At 40.3% G+C, this 16,004-nt stretch overlaps 1 protein-coding gene across 12 annotated transcripts in view; it reads left to right on the forward strand.

Annotated features, from left to right (window-relative positions):
* Nucleotides 1-16,004, forward strand: part of NPAS3 (neuronal PAS domain protein 3) — a gene marked incomplete at both ends in the record, with an annotated part of 841,254 nt that overhangs the window by 110,344 nt on the left and 714,906 nt on the right. The gene's annotated exons all lie outside the window — the stretch shown is intronic.

Here is a 16,004-nt window from a genome sequence, read left to right on the forward strand (position 1 = left end):
ACCAAAACAACCAACAAAATTTGCCTTCGCAATCCAAACCAAAAAAAAAAAAAAAATGTTTATTCTTTTGAAATTGTGGTCTAAAAGTTTTTAAAAGTGACTATATTAAAGCTCTTAGGTAAGCTTCTTTATATTGCAATAAACAAGTACTTATATGCAAGAAAATCTCGGCAAAATACATTGCACAGGTGCTACGCATCTTAGGGATTTGAAAGGTGTGTTATGTATAAATTAGCTGTCACTTTTTTTCAATCCTGTAATGGAATGATGAGTTGTAATTTGCATAATCCTTTAAGAAGTCAAATTATACTGTCATGTAGCAGACTTAACATGCTAGCTAAGATTTCAGAGCTTTGCAGCTAATTACTATGTACCTTACAGGACAGTTAAATTGAAGTTGAGTCCTCTGCCTTTGCTGCCATTTGCATTGTCCATTACTTAACAGAATCTGCACTGTTGGTAATGAGGTGTTGTTACTATCACTGAAATAAACCCCCTGCTCTGGGAAGGAAAGGCATTTTAATGTATCAGAGCTTGACTTGGGTTGCTTTTGCTAAGAAGGAAGTTTTTGTTTTTTTAGAACAATCGTCCAAATTGGAGTCTCCCCAAAAGGATAACATTTATGCTTCCCAGAAAAGTTACGGAATATTGATTGAAGCAACAGTAACCTTTGATTAAAATAAGTTATTCTATAGAAACTATAAAGTAAGGTAAACATAGTTCCATTGAAGGCATGAGGCTCTCCAGATAGATTTTGCAAATATACTTTGGTATGTTTTTTGTCTTCAAACTCTTCTTTTGTAGTGGAGTTCCATTATCGAAAAAACACCTTTTTCCTTAAAAATCCTTTCTGAATACAAGCTGGTGAGTTCTACTTTCATTTACTCCAACAATTGGTTGTACAGCATTTTCTTCCTTTTGTTTCCATTTACAAATAGCAAATTCTGGAGCCGGTGAAGGCTGCTTTCTCGAAGGGACACAAAATGGATACCAGATGGAGCTGGGACTCTTCTCTGTATCTTTGCTACTTATTTTTCTCTGGCTTTATTTCTTGTTATTCTGTTGCCTCCATAGTGTTATGCTTTTCAGCAGAATTGATGTAATTGTAATGCAACATTGTTACTTGTTTATTATTTTTTAAAAGGTCTTGTTATCTGTGAGTCATCCTTATTGTGGTTCTTGGTGGTCACGTTTCTGTAACTTGTTAGGGATTCTGTGGCTTTGTTGTGATTCGTGGATACTTGGAAGAAGCCTTTTGCTCTATAGGAAGGGGTTCCTTTAAGGACCATCTGAAAGCGGCATTGACTGTTGACCATTCAAGTCATTGGAGACCAATGGTCAACTGTTGTTCATTTGTAAATTAGCCAGTTTCACGTGTTTGGAATTACTTTCAGCTTAGGGGCGGTGGCTTGTCAGTATAAAGCCAGGAGCCTAGAAGAGGTCACCAGAAAAATCTGTCCATAGAAAGGCTACCTTTCAAACTGTAGGTATTATCTCAAGGGCTGTTTTTTTTTTTTCTTCTTTTTTTTCCCCTTTAAGGATTTGTGTTATTTGTAGTCAAGGTAGACACAGTAGGCAGCACAGCTGTGACTGCCAGGGAAAGTCACTAGGGGGATATTCATAACAAGGAAATATTGGCAAATAAATGATGAAGAAGGGGAGGAAATCCCCAAGATGTTAAATTGGAGCACTGTCACTGAGATGATTAATGGTGTTGTGTATTTTAGTGAAGATGCTTATCTGGATTGTCTTGAAACTATAGTGTACATTTAATAGCACCTATAAAAAAGCATGTGGTGTATGAACACACCGAAGAGAAAAGTCCACGGATTTGGATTTTATTTTCCTGAGTGAGTACTTTCTTCAACTTAGTCTTTGGCTTCTGGCTATTAGAAAGCTGGTGTTAATGTTTGTTACATAGAAATATGTATATTTTATATAATACTAGTCGGTATTTATGTAGCTCCCGTTCCTACAGGGTTGAAAATGTTCTTGTGAAAAGATGGGTATTTTTCCAACACTCTTGAGGGGTGAATGTTATCAATAATAGGGAAATGGTGATCGCTCAGATTTGCCTAGTCTTTCTAGGTAAACGGGCAGGGTTGGTCATAGGGCTACAGTAGATGAAGGACCAAACTTTCATCCAGGATGGGGTCAATTCTCTGTCAGTTTCTGGTGAAGGGGTGGTTTTCCTGGAAGGCAGTCTGGCTTTCAGTTTTAAGCTACGAATATCCTGATTCTAAGTGGGATAGCAGTCCAATTTAGTGGATCAAGTTCTGAATTTAAAAAATGGAAAAGAATCAAGAATTTTAGTGCATTGCACTTAATGAGAGTGAATTTTTATCTTGTGAGGCTTCTGTTTTTGTTGTATATGTTCGTGTAAGTGTATGTAAAATGTGTGTGTCCATGTGGTGGGTCCTGAGGTAGAATGTTTCTTGCTGCGTTTTACACCCAAAAAAGATTGAGGGCCTCTGCAGTAGGGTCGGTAGATAAGTGTATAAATGTAGTAATGTATGGGTGTTATGTCATTGTGAAGATACCGTGGGTTATAAGGAAAGAAATGGCGAGGGATGAAAAGGTTGCCCTATTTGGTCTCTCTGATCAGAGCGTGCTGGTGTCAACTTGCATGGGCCCGGGAGACTCGATTGTATGCTCATCTTTCCCATTCTGTGATCCCTGACCTCATGTTAGTAACTGGAAATTGGGCAAAGTATTTGCACTATGGAAATTGGAAAATGCTGCAAATCAGATGCCCTCCTGTCCCCAACGAGTTGTTAAATATTTACTAACACGTCACTGTTCTTGATCCTCCCAACTGTAGTTCTATTTTATAGTTGTAAATTTTCCTACATTTGAAAACATTATGTGGGATTTAGATGTTATTGGGAGTTATTAAATAATTTTAGTAATATTGAAAATCTAAAGTACACAGGAAAATACAAACTGTGGTTAATTCAGAATATCTACAATTTAGAATTTTAAATATAAATAAATATATAAATAATATATAAATTATATATAAATATATAGAATTTTAAAATAATGGTAGTTATTCTAACTTCTTATATTGACTGATTATGATATGGCCGACTTGAAACTTAAAATTGTAATTGGTGATACTTTCTTAGCAGATACTTTCTTAGGAATGCAGGGATTTCAAAAACACTAGCCATATTATAAATATTTGACAAATTTTTTTATTAAGCCCTCATTTTGGTAAGTACTGAAATTTAGAGAATCCAGATCTCTTTCTCCATTTTAAGCTGTCTTTAGGTTTGCAATAATATCTCTGGGTTTTAATGAATTCATCTGTAAAATCATTGATTTTGATTGGGAGATGGCACAGTTCTTTCCAATTAAAAAAAAAGGGGGATGCCCCTCCATAATAATTTTGATTAACTTTAAACTTCTAAATAAGGCCAGAAAATATTTGAGTAGGAGGAAAGGAAATATCCATGGACCTTGAGGGGATTTTACCACAAAATATGGTGGCAATCACCTGTGTGAATATGTGATCATGAGGAAAGGTAACTGGGAAGGAATAAACAGAGCAAGGCCTTTGTAGCCTCCAAGTTTGTCACAGTTTGAGCATGTGGCTTGACACTACTGTGGCTGTGTTCAAGAACAATGATCTCACTAATACTTAAAGATGGACGGGGAGACCAGAGCTTCAATGACTACTGCTTAGTGCACACATACTATGCTGCTAGAACAGTTCCTGCAGGACCCATTTGAAAAAAGAGCTTTCACCCAGAGTTTGTTGTCTCTAAGGGTAACCAAGATTGAGAAGATGCTTGTCATGGACTAGTCAGCTGTCTTCTAAAAAGGAGGGGCCATTGGCAAAATTATGAGCATTGTGTGTTTCCTGGGTCTATGTCCAAGCCCCTTTACCTTTGTGAAATGGATACCTGGTTAGCATTTCATACCCAGGCCTTTACCCAAGAGGATTTTTGTCCATACCCCTTCTTGCAAATCAGGTATTGCTAACTGATAATGGTGCTCTTGAGGGCCATTTGCCTTTCTCTTTTTTTTTTTTTTTTTTAAAGATTTCATTTATTTATTTGACAGAGAGAGATCACAAGCAGGCAGAGAGGCAGGCAGGGAGAGAGGAGGAAGCAGGCTCCCCGCTGAGCAGAGAGCCCGATGCGGGGCTCGATCCCAGGACCCTGGGACCATGACCGGAGCCGAAGGCAGAGGCTCTAACCCACTGAGCCACCCAGGCACCCCGGTCATTTGCCTTTCAATAAGCAACTCCCAGAGAAAGAATTCGAGCAGAAGTAGAGTTACTCTCCAGTGGAATAACTTCGGTCACCATGACAGGGAGAGGAGAGAAGAATTTCAGGCTGGAAAGGGAGAGGCGATGCTTTCTTCTTTGCCTGAATGGGAGCCACCCAGAATGCGGGTATCTGCTCTGCACAGTATTAAGGCTGACTTTGGTCAAGAAGCATGGGTTTAGAAATGGGCAAATTCAGACTCTGAAGCAAGAAGGCATTAAGGAGGGCCGGCGGTGGGGGGGTGGGGTGGGGGCAAGAAATGGAGAATGAGTGAAGAAGGAACTCACCAGTCTCGATCAGCTGTGTTGTGCCAGACAGAGTGCTAACCACTCGCACGTGTTCTTCCAATTAAGGAGAACAAGACAGGTTCCTTGTCAGGCAGGCTGCTGGGGGGATAGATGGTCACCTGTGCTGACGGGGAGGGAAAGGTCAAGGAGGCTCCAGCAGCAGAGCAGTGAATTCTTCTGGCTGTTTAACCTGATTGATTGATTGCAATTATGCAGCCCCCTCCCCCATCCCTACCCGCCATTGGAGTAATTTATGCCAGTGGTGTTTGGATCGGTAAATAACAAAGAAGTGAGAAAAGAGAAATATACAATGAACTTCATAAAGAGCTCTAATAGAATCTGCATGTTAAACAGACATTGAACTCTGTAGCAAGGACTGCTTCAAGCCTTTCAACATCCAAATGAATTCTAATTTCCACATCATGCCTTTCAGACCTCAGCATGGTTTCTGGTGGCTTCTCCCAGTTAATTTTAGCATCACACCAATGATTTTTGCCTGTAAATGACTTGCAGTGGTAGATCTTGGTAATGTGGATGGTATATTATTTAGGGCTAATGCTAGGCCAGCTTAAAAAGGAGCTAATTTATTCATTCATTTAACAGCTGTATTTTGATCTTCACCCACGGGTCAGGTGCTGTGCATGAAGTGACTTAGAGGTGACTAAGAAAGCCTCTGGCCTGCAGAAGCCTCAAAGACTGATGGGAATGGGTAATTGGGATTCTGTGTAAGAGGTAGCTCCAGTGAGGAGTGCAAACAATAGATGTGGTCCTATGAAAGGGTTATTTTTGAACAGTCGAACTGAGCCCTGCGATCTTCATGGCGGGAGAGATTTTGATTTGGGGGAAGAGGTGCTTGAGGAAGTGATGAGAGCCAAAAGACCAGTAATTCTGGCATAGCGAATTGCATATGGCGTATGTCAGGAGTGGACGGCAGGATAAGGGTGACAGGACTTTAGTTTGGAGGAGAAGGGGAAATTGAGGCCATGCAGAGGACTACCATCCTGGGAGAGAGCCCTGGAGGAGCTTTTAGGAAAGGAAGAATGTGTCTGCAAGTTCCTTAGCCCTCAGGCAGAAAACTGGAGTGGCTCAGGCTCTCCTGTTTGTTAGGAAACTCCTCTCTCTAGCTTGTCTTAGAGGCGGTTCAGTCACGCAGTGTTCTGAATTTGAAGTGATTTTTGACTTAGAAACATCTTGGAGGACTCCAACAGTAGGAAATCCAGTTTGGGACCTGTCTACAAGTTCATTGCTCTTCCCGTCTTGAGGTGCTCCATATTTGCCTTCCCTCCTCCCAGACTACTTGGAACTCAAGAGAAACTAATGGCGGAGAACAAAAATGGGCAGGCACAGGAGGCATGATTTAAAATGAAAGAATATTAATTGGCTTTACCCGAGTGTGTATTTTCATGATGAGAGAAGTACCTGCCTCGATTTTTAAAAATAATTGGCTATGGACACAGCTGCTGTATGTAGTTCTCAAGAACTCTCTAGAAACTTGAGAAGAAAAGGTAGAGGTCAAGGTGAGAGGAATAGAGCGACAATGAACCTTTTGTAGGCATGTTGTGGAACTACAGTGTTCAAAATCATTAATGGTGGTTTCAGACAGGGAGACTAATGTGCGTGTGCCCAGATCTTAAAAATAATACAGCCAACTTAAACTATAATTTTAGTAAGTTCTCACCTTAAGAACCACTTGTTCTGTGTGTTGATGGGTGTCCCATGTAGGTGTGTCTTGAGTGAATTTTTGGACTTCATGTATGCATTAGAATAAAAGAATTACGCTTTTAAACTTTGTGAACAACGTATTTTAAGAGACCCACGAATCCACCCAGTAGCATTTCATCACTGGTAGAAGTAGCTGAACCTCCTGGAAATGGATCTGAGTTTGATCCTTGCCCCATAATGATTAGATCTGGGACGGTGACTAAGTTACTTAACTCTAACGCTTGCTTCTGTTTTCTCACTTCTGAAATGGGGGTAAAAATGAAAATGATGTCTTAGCTGTTTTGAGAACCAGTGGGCTAATGCCTTGATATTTTTTAAAAATCTTGACAAGAGGCTTAGATTTTAGGTATGATTATTATCATCATTTTACAAATAACAGGGTCTTAGAGAGCTGGAACTCACTCGAGGTAAGAAGTTAGGGTAAGGTGAGATTTAGTTTAGTGTCACCAAACTGTCGCTCACTGGCTGACAACTGCTCTCCCATCCCCTTACCTGTTCTCGTAAATTAAGTTTTAAGAGAACACAACCATACCTGTCCACTTACACACTGTCTGTGCATTTGTGTTACAGTGGCAGAGCTGAGTAGTGCTGACAGAGACCAGATGGTCCACCAAGTCTCAAATGTTTACTGTGTGGCCCTTTACAGAAAGTTTGACCCCTGCATTAAACCTCAGTCTGTTTGAGTTAGAGCCTGAGGTCCCCACTGCAAATACTCACTGTGGTGCTTGGCATATGATAAGCACCCACTGAACTAGTACCACTTTGTTCCTCCTCTAACTTAAGGTACAACTGTTCACGTCCAAGAACTCATGTCTGCAAAATGCAAATAATAAACATTGAGCTTCCAGTAGGATAAGCCATTATGGCTATGGAAATCCTGAATTCCTAAAGGAACCATCCTGAATTCTGTCTACTATTTGCCATTTATTACTAGGCTTTATATGATACAAATGCGAGGAAAAAATTTCCATCTTCCTAGTGATCAAAGTACAGGACATCATTACAGGGAATAATTGTGAACTTCAGTGAATATTCAGAATCTGGTAAATTAACCTCCTCCAACAAAAACTTCATATTCTTTGGAAATTAAAGAAAATAAAATCTTCCTTGTGAAAAATAAAAATAGTGTGAAATTGCCACTTTTTGAGCAATAGATGATAATATATAAGCAGTGTGCTTACAATAGGAAAAAAATGCAATAGGATTTCTGTTTTAACTGAAAGATTGATAGCTTACAGATTTTATAGATCTTTAAAAGATTTTAGAGATTTATAATACTTTTCCCAGTAGCCTTCCCAACAAGGAAGGGATGAGATAATGGTTTCAATTTAACCCTGCAGAGAACTTGTATTTCCATGCATAGGTCTGTTACTGATTTTTGGGAACTCCCTGTCCTCTGCTCAGTAAATGGCCTCAGGTTTGGGTTTTTGTTACTTTGGAGTTAAGAAGCACACTGGGTGTCTCATCAACTTGTACTGAGGGGAGTGATGGGGGAATTTCCTTTGACTAAGCCCAGTGCCATGGCTCTGGGCTGGTGAAGGGTGGGTTCTTACATCTGTTCCATTTTTTATCTTAGAATAGCTGTATATTCTCTTTTTGGCTTAAGCTGTTGGACACTTTCATTCTGGAGCATTTGGAAAATGCGGAGAAGCATAGAAGAAAACATGAGTGTCTTTCCTAATGGTACCACCCATAGTTGGCCACGAATCACAGCTTGGTGTTTATCATTGTATAGAACTGTGTTGATAGGCATGTCGACTTTGACAGAAAGGTATCTACATGTATACGCATGTTCTTGTGGATACATCCTGAAGTTGTCTCAGCTGGGAAACCTCTGGGCCCAAGTGTTCTAACTTGTATACAAGCAGTTTATTTAAGGGAAGTTGGAAGCTGTATGGTCCTCTTCTATCTAGAAACCATGGTTCACAGCGATTTCCTTTCATGACCTTTTTTTTTTCCTGTTGTAGTTTGTATCTCCTTTCTCAACTTTTTGTCACTTTCTTTCTGGAGGAATTTAAATTCTTTGCTTTGAAAAAGCAAAATGAATAAAACAACAAAAAATGAGAACTCCAGCAAGAACCAGTGATATTAGTGTATTACTGATGGCGATCTTCAGCAGAAAAATCTTCCCTACCACCTCAATTTTTTTTTAATCTAGTACTTCATTCTTTAGAAAGAGTTTTGAAAGAAGATAAAGCTAAGGGTGAGAAGGATGTGGTGGGTGCTAGTAGCAGAGCTTTTTAAGATCAGATCATGTATATCTATAAGAAGATAAGTAACTGATGGATGATTCCGTGCAGTTTTCTGGTCACTTTCCAAACTCTCACATGCCATGTCTGCCGCATCATGCCTTTTTTTCCCCCCCCCCCTCATTTCTTATGGGGAGGAGGAAGGAGGGAGTGGAGCCAGGCCTGGGCAGGTGCATGTGCTCAGGTGAGAGAGAGGAAGTGAAAGGAAGGAGAGATGGGAAGTGGGAAAGGGAGACAGGCTGACAGCAGACCTGAGAGGGGACTGCTTCATCATTCTTGAGGTTGCTTATAAAGTGAATTCTATTTACTGCATTCAGTACTGAGCTATTTTGATCTAGTTTTTAAAGCAGACTGAAGTCTGGGTCCTGGGAGGATTTTGGTTCAATGGCCAGCATGTAAGGAAAGCATTCTTGGGTGATTTTTCCCTTGTCAAACTTGAGACCTTTGTGATTCACTGAGCAGTGTGAGGGCTCTTTGGAATTGACTACTCGAGATTTATGTGATTAAATAGATGATCCCTGCATCTTATTTAAAACCTAATTGCCCTTCCCCTCAGCCCTGTTCTAAAGGATCTCTACAATAAAGACTAAATGCAGTAGTATTTATATATCAGATTATGCAACAAGCCTCACTCTTTGCCTTTTCTTACTAGGTACCAATGAGGAGAGCCTGGTTTCTTGTATAGCAGTGGCCCTCACTTGGCTCAGAGAGTATCTGAGCCAATTGCATGCCTTGGCCTTGAAACCAGGGGCTACGTGGTGGTCTTGATGATTCTCCTCTCCCACTCAACTCCACTAACAAAACTGTTCTTGGAGTGAAATTGAATCTCTATGGCACAGTCAGACATGGAGCCTCCTGTCTTACAGGCTTTAGACACCAACTGGATTTCCTGGTGAAGAAGACATTTGCAGTAATTATGGGGAGGTCTTTGCTCAGTTCCAGGAAAGGAGCATGCTTTCTAGGGACTGCCTAACTTCTTAATGGCCTGAAAGAGGAATATAAGCAACAGCTCTGATTCTCCTCCCCCTGGAGAAATCCATCAGGTGTCCGAAGTCTCGACTTAATAACAACAAAAGTAGTGATATTCATGTCACCATGTTTTTAAAAGGAGAGGTATGGAGACCTATGCAGTGGGGAGGATGGTAGAGGGTAGGGGGATTTCTTGAGCTCTTCTAAAATTGATGATAAATAGATTCATTTGATGGAAAGATTGTTTACCTTCTTTTATGAATTCTGCTTTTGAAAGCTAGTAACAAATTTATGAGACTGGTATGAATAAAGAAAAGTGATTTTTTTTTTTAATTTGGTGTACTTGTGAGATGTCTTGGGGAAGGGAAGACTAGAAAACTAAAATTATGGACCAGCGGATTTTAAGTAGAATACATTTTTACAAGAATCTCATGGCAAGTTTTGTTTACTTGTACCCCATACACCTTTATTGGCTCTCTTTAGGGGAATTTTCCCAGACCCAAATGATGGCTGTGATGTAGAGTGTCCTCTACTTGAGGCTCTGAGCTGTAGGGAGAAGAGAAAGTGAATGCAGCTGCGTGTATTCTTCCGTTCACAGGAAATACTCACAGATGCCAGGGTCTTCCATTGTGGGACAAAAGTGATCCTTCTGGGGGCAGCAGAAGTTTTAACTCCTGACAGTGAAGTTGTGGTTGAGTTTCACCATTCCTGCTTCTCTGTTGTCTGGTTTTCCCATATGCAGTGAGAGAGGAGGCTGAAATCATCAGAGAAGTAACCTATTCCAACTTTGGTGTTCTGTGATCTCTAGACATCATTGTAATTGATTCCCACATCCATGTTTGAAATAAGTAGGTCATATACTTACTTGGCACTCAAGAAAATGAAGGCTCGGAGGTTAGGCGGGTTGTTCAGCTTACGCAGCGAATGTTTAATCTGACTCTTTATGGCAGACCCATTCATGTCCGTGTGGCCCCTGCAGTTCATTCACTTTCAGTTGGATGACGCGGCCTGGTTGGAGCAGGATACTTGCCATAGGAAACACTCACCTTCTGTTCAAGGGTAGTCTCTTGAAATCTAGTTCTGTAAAAGAACAAGACCCTGAGGAACTTACAGCCTTAGCTGTAGAAGAGGGTAAGTTTGTTGTATTTGAATACTAGTTGCTGAATGTCCTTTGTATGCACTGCTGTGTGTCCTCCAGTATGGGGGCAATTAGGTCTGCCCTTCAGAAATTTCATCTGTTCTTACTCTGCAGTGAGTGAATCTCCAGTTTTTAGTCTTCAATCCTACTTGCCAACTTGAGTTTTAGACTTCTAAACTAGGTTTAGAAGGTTTCTACCTGTGATTTACTTGACATCGACTTCTACGTGTAATGACCAACACATTCGCAAACACTTCTACAGACACTGCCAATGAATCCTTACAGCAACCAGGTGAACTGTGTTTTAATCTCAGGTTTTTTTGTTGGTTTTTTTTTTTTTTTGTTTTTTTGTTTTTTCATAGAAAACAAACCCCAGGGGCACCTGGGTGGCTCAGTGGGTTAAGCCGCTGCCTTCGGCTCAGGTCATGATCCCAGAGTCCTGGGATCGAGCCCCGCATCGGGCTTTCTGCTCAGCGGGGAGCCTGCTTTCCTTCCTCTCTCTGCCTGCCTCTCTGCCTACTTGTGATCTCTGTCTGTCAGATAAATAAATAAAATCTAAAAAAAAAAAAAGAAAAAGAAAACAAACCCCAAGCCAAAAAAAAAAAAAAATCCTTGGAATTCTAGAGGTTAAGCAATGTGAACACTCTCACACAGCTGCCACATGGCATGGCCGGCTTGCAGAGAGCGACCTTCCTCCTCTCCCCATCTGGGTTTCCCTCCAGGACCATGCAGCTGTGCCCCCCAACAGAGCTCTGTGTCTTCTGTAGAATGGGCTTCTCCTACCCTGTACTTCTTTTGCTTTATCTTCATTTTGGTAGTCATTCAGGCTTGCTCTGGGACTGTTCTTCCATTCTGTCTCTCCTGTATCCAGTAGTCTGTTAGTAGTATTTCTTGTGGAAAGAAACTTGTCTTTTGTTCCCAATCCCTTGATGTAAATTATTATTTCATCCCTAGTTTGTTGCAGTCTCCTGTTAAGTCTTATCTCCTATCTCCTTCAATTGAAGTTAAATGCTAGAGTCTACTGTAGACAAAATACCATGCAAGGGAAAGCAAAAATACCTTTTCTGGGCTCCCCTATAGTTAACAGATTAAAATCCTGTTTCTAACATAGTTCCCTGCTCAAAGTCCTCAATGGTTCAGTCTTACCGTATGGCGTCTATAGTCTTAGCTTAGTATTTAAGATCCACTGGTCTTGATCTAGTTTGGCCTCCACCTCCCCAACAAAGATACCTCTCAACAGAAACTCTCTCTGCTCCTGTCTATGAACTGTATCCATGTAGTCTTACTAGGTACAATACACACACACACACACACACACACACACACACTCTCTCTCTCTCTCTCTCTCTCTCTCACACTGTGTTTTAGCTTTATCCTAGTGATTTCTTTCTTCTCTTAATTCAACATATTTATGGGGTAACTTGTATAACCAGGAACTATTGTGGGAGATACAGAGGGAACTAAGACTAGGGTCTCTGTCCCGCTAGTCAGAGGGCATTAGAGACTGATAGTAAACAGCAAAAGTTACAGAGCGAGCACGTGATATGATCCATTCAGTGGTGGTCAATGCTGTAGAACAAACATCGAGAAGGTTAAGAAGGAATTCGGAGTACTGGGTGAAGTTGGGTCAGTTAGGGTTCCAAGGAGGTGCAGCCCCATTTGAAAAGCTGCTACTTGAGACTCCTAGGAATCGAGGGAGTTAGGGCTCCAGAAAGCCCTGGGGAAAAAGTACTCCAGGTGGAGTGAGCCCTCACCATAAAGGCCCTAAAGCTGAGGAGGTTTCATCACTTTGGAAGAATATGGGGAGGCTGGTGCGCTGGGTTTGGAACAGCAAGGACTGCAGCTGGAGGCAGGTGAGAGGAGAATAGGGGGCCAGCACACAGGAATCTGGCAAGCAGAGAGTAAGGTCTTTGTCCTTTACTCCACCTGAAATGGCTTCTTGGGAGGATTTTTATCTTGAAGAGTAATGAGATCTGGCTGCTAGCTGAGTCCATGCTTCAGGTGGCCATGGTGGAAGCAGGGAGTCTAGTTCAGAGACTGTTATTTTCATCAAAGTGGTTGATGTAGAAGGTGTGGAAGTAGAGATAGTGAGAAGAATTTGGAATCTGACCTATTCTGAATGAAGAGCCAGCAGTATTTCCTGATGGAGTGGCTTGAGAGGGGATATATAGAGAGAAGAAAGTCAATATTGAATCCAAGATTCAATTCGAATGCATCATTTACTCTGGATCACACATTTGGTGACATTCAATTGTATATATGCAAATAAATACCTCTCAGGAACTCTTAAATTGAAAGAAGAGGCAGGTCATAAGCTTATAAGTGAAAGGATAAAAGACTACATGACTGTGGATGGATATTTTAATAAGATTGCAAGTTCCCTTAAGATACCGATTCATTGATCAATCCACAAACCTTTCTAAGGTACTTATTAAAGGCCAGTATTCATCTTATCTTGTCAGTAGGTGCTAAATGGAATTAGGGCCATCTTCAGTGCAGTGGACAGGAACACAGGCTCCAATGGACACTGAGGAATTCAAACCCTACTTAAGTCATTTATTTGCTGGGTGATCTTGAACAAGAACGTAAGTTCTCTGTTCTGTTTTTGTGATCTGTGAATTGATAATAATCTCTGTCCTAGGGTTTACTATGGGAGTAAATGAATGGCGAACACAGTGTAGGGTACTTACAACAATGCCTGGCACATACTAAGTGCTCAGACAGTGTTCATCATTCCTAAGTAAGTGTTGAGGAAAATGAGTTAAAAGAGGATTAACATTTGGAGTGACTTTCCTTCCTTAAACCCCATGTTCAAAACCTGCCAAGTTGCATGGATAATAAATGTGAATAATAAGGCCTCATAGTAAGTCCTGCTTTCTAGCTGATGGTTAAAAATAACAGGAGAGAATTGCATTATGATCGGTCTGATACCTGCCTCTCTTTAGAGGTGGACAAGGAGGCTGGTCAGCATCCCCTCCGGGTACCTTTGATTGGCAGGCTGGCAAACAGTATTTAAATACCTAACACATAAAAAGATCAATGTTTTCTTATTATTTTGTAGCTTAAAATGTTGAATGTGTATTAAAATGAGAAAAATAATTTTCAGGTTAGATATGACTTTCCTAGTACATAAAAGCAAGGAGATCACATCAAGAAGGGAATATTATTTTTTTGCCCCAATACAGGAAATTACTATTTTTCCCTCCATGTTTATATTTTGATACCTAATATCTCCCTTTTCTTTCCTTCTTTTCTTTTCCTTTCTTTTCTTTTCTTATTTTTTATTTTATTTTTTCATTTCTCATGTCGCGGTCTTCCTTTCATCCCTCTTATCAGCAACTAATGGGGCCTCCCGATCCGGGAAGCAACAGTGTGTTGCTGCTATGGGCACTATGGATGTTTTTAGTGTCAGAGGTGGTTTGAAGAGCAGCTTAATTCTGCTTTCCGTTGTGCCTGGTACTTCAGCGAGGCCCTCGGGTTCTGTTTGAGCTCAGTATTGCTGATCCCATTCTATACATTCTAGATGGCAATGTAGACAGTGGCTGTCAATGAGTAACAGGTAAATATTGAACAGGGAAGCCCTTTTGATTAACTTTGTGGATCATTATTTGAAAGTAGCTTGCAGTCCGAACAGCTCCATCACTCACGGTCATGGCGCGTGGCACGGGGGCCAGAGCGTCAGGCTGTTGGTTGGAAAGCTGAGGCTTCGTTCTTGGTCCTGTCCCTGGTCCTGCATTCGTGCAGTGCTGGGCTGGTTGCAACTAACCAGTAAGCTAAATGGCGATGATTTGGCACAATAGGAATGCAGACTATTTAGGATGATAAAGCACAAAGAATGGTCAAGAGGGTTTTATGCTCCGTGGGTCTGAATATGTTAAAGCATTTTGATAATTTTTTGAACTTAACTTGAATTTTTGAAATCTTTTATACAGATCCAGAAATTATCTAATAGGTAACCTAGACAGTTAAGGCAGACTGAAAGTGAATTTTTGATCCTACTGGTTTGTGCTAAAAAGAAGTAATTTCAGCATTGATCTACTTCTTGAAGTTCAGTTTATGCCATCTAATGGGCAAAACTGTTCCCATGACACGTTTACTCAGAAGGTGGTTCTATGAACAGTTTTTGGTTAAGAGACTCTGATCCAGATGTTGAACCTCATGGTACATTAATGGTTTATCAAAACTTCAAATAATGTCATTGTAATGACTAGTACTCTTGAGCTCTTATCAAAGAATATTCATGGCACTTGGTCAAAAGACCTAGATAAGACACCTGGTCTCAAGCACTTCTAGGTCAACACTAACATGGTCATTAAAAGATACAGACAGACTACAGTGAGTTCCTTCACCTGTCATCAGGGTGGTCAAACAGGCCATTCTAAAATACTTTCATAAGGTTACCATTTTCTAGTAAATCTTCCTGTTGAGTCTTTTAATCGTGTCCAGCTATAGAAATAGTCAGGAAAGTAAGCTCAGTAATTAAGATCATTAAAATCACCAATAGCAGCAATGCAAACCTATCTCCTTTTTACCCTCATTTTAGAGCAATAGTAAAAAGGTAGGCATTTTATGACATTTTAAATGTATAATGCAGCATTTTAAATTTGCTTCATTAAGTGGATTAATGCCACTGTTACTTGCTATTGAACATGTATGAACCAAAAAAGTGACAAAACCTCTATAAACTAAAAGAAAATTTTATTCTGAAAGTCACTTGGATAAGGAGTACAGTATACAGTAGTAATGCTAACTAGAACTGAAAACTACAGGATTCTGTCCCCTTTCTGAGGAAGGGATTCTACGTTGGCATTACTTTTAAAAACTGTGTTTTCAATTCTGGTTTTAAATCCTGGAAAATATTAATATATTTTTGCTTTAACTGTAATGTTCTAGACTGGTTGATGGGAACCCCTCTCCTCCCACCTCCCAACCTGTGGCCCAGAAAGGGAAAGAACTTAAAATTTCATGGAGAAAATAACCTCAACTAGGCAAGTAGTATTTGAAAATAATATGTTAGAAATCATGTATTGTATTTTGAAATGTAAATAAACCTATCATGTACATGTAAAATAAGTTAAAAATCCAACTTAACAAATATGGCATTTCTTTGCACTAGAAATACACTGAATGCTTTTGTTGTTTCAAGGACAATAACAGGCCACTGTATTGGTCTCTACCTCCAGGGGAGCCAGGATCTAATTTGGTTTGGGTTCTAAGTGAACATGTGTTAGGTGGTCCCATCCCAACCCTCACCACAAAATTAGAAAATAATTTGATAGAAATCTTTGTTTAGAACTGAAATATCAGGAGATGCCGTGGGTCAAGGTAAAATTGGCAGGGCCATGTGGAAATGTGTGTGCATGGC

This window comes from Martes martes (assembly GCF_963455335.1).
Source record: "Martes martes genome assembly, chromosome: 7".
In the NCBI taxonomy this organism is placed as follows: domain Eukaryota; kingdom Metazoa; phylum Chordata; class Mammalia; order Carnivora; family Mustelidae; genus Martes; species Martes martes.